The following is a 1,927-nucleotide window of genomic DNA, read 5'->3' on the forward strand; positions in this document are numbered from 1 at the left end:
CTCTGGAATTCTGTGCACCAACACGTTCGACTATCAACCACATTTGGATCTTTCAGACAGAACCTGAAAACCTACCTCTTCAGGAAAGCTTACAGCCTGCAATTACTCTGATGCCTCCTCACCACTACCGGAGCTACCACCTCACCAACACCGGAGCTCCTGCAACCCCCAACCTACTGTCTCCATCCCCATAATCCTGTAAAATGTAAGCCCACAAGGGCAGGGTCCTCTCCCCTCTGTATCAGTCTGTCATTGTTAGTTTGCTTACAGTAAGTGATATCTGCAATTTGTATGTAACCCATTATCATGTACAGCACCATGGAATCAATGGTGCTATATAAATAAATAATAATAATAATTTACAGATTATACACATCACTGGACACTGTGTCCTTCTTCCTTTTCTGGATGACCAGTCGGGTAGGTTCATTCAAATATACTATTTTCTCTCAGAACTTACCATGTGACTCTTGATCATATTTTTGGGTATTAGACAAAATGTTCAGTTTTTTGCATATTTTAATTTTACTTATATTTTGACAAATGGGGCTTTGGATGTATACACTGATGTTGATAAAGTTATTTTCCATTTATTTGAGAGTACACTGATGAAGGTCATCTTAGAGCGAAAGGTCTGCTATATTGTACTATTCTTGGACTGACATTAAAATTTGAAAATTTCCATCCATTTGTCCAGCCATACTTGCTCTCCACATCGTGGGTCTTAAGCATTTACAAGTGAGCGCAATAGCCTCCTTTTTTCTTTCTCGACTCCAATAAGACCCTATTGCACCCATTGTCTTTCCAGATTTTTTTTGTCCATAAAAATGCATTTATCACATATAGTTAATTGAAAAAATACTGGCAAGCACACTTGCAAAAATCTTGGGAAAAAATGCTTCCATTTGTTGTCATTTTTTGCAAGCAAAGAAAAGATTAAATACGTTTTCTTAAAGGAGGCCTTCGGGACAAAAATAGGGTAGCCAAGTTTCTGTTTTGCTGCAGTCTTTTTAGTTTTTAGTCTGGATTCCTATGTGCAGTTTTTGTTTTTTGTTTTTTTAAGTCAGACATTGGATACAAAAGAATGAAAATATATCATGAAAAATCTTACAAATTTTCATTCTATTGAATTCACTCCTGTGTTTGGCTAAAAAAAAAAAACAACATCAAAAACTGTATAAGCTGTGCATCCTGAGTTTTATGCCAAGAGCAGTAGTGGAACCTATATACTGAATACTTTAGTATTTACACATGCAGTTTTTGATGTTTTTTAACCAAAGTGGCTGCAAAATGGACAGAGATGTTTCCCTTATACTTATTTTTCCTATTGGATCCACATCTGTTTTTGGCTTAAAAAAAAAAAAAAACTAAGACAACATCAAAATCTGAAAGCGTTGCACCAGCCACAGTTATTTATTTAGTGTTTTTTTTTCCTGGATCTATTCCGAATTTAAAAAAAAAAAAAAGGCATACAGATAATGTATTAGAATGCAAAGTGTGAACAATTATTATAAAAATGGACCTTAAAATAAGCGCCCCAAAAACAATTATATTGCAATAAGTGATGCTTTAATACAAAACATTCATGCAGATACATGAATCCGACCTTTCGACCTGTACGGTCTTCTTCAAGGATATTTGCATGGTGAGCGGTCATCTATTTAGAATTGGGCGGGCACAATCGGATCATGACTTGTGCCAAAGATAATTCTTCTATTATATGACTTTGGTCCTTATTGACAAGTGTAATAATAATAATTAATATTGTGATTAATAATTAATATTAACATTAACTTCTGACACTACATGGGTTTCAATCATTCCTCCTTCAGTACCTAAATGATTGCTTACATCCATAAATAGGATTATAGGTTGGAGCTGTCCCCGGTGCTGAATCACTCCTGCACTTTACCTGCTGCATATGAAT

Source organism: Ranitomeya imitator, chromosome 8, assembly GCF_032444005.1.
Source record: "Ranitomeya imitator isolate aRanImi1 chromosome 8, aRanImi1.pri, whole genome shotgun sequence".
Classification (NCBI taxonomy): domain Eukaryota; kingdom Metazoa; phylum Chordata; class Amphibia; order Anura; family Dendrobatidae; genus Ranitomeya; species Ranitomeya imitator.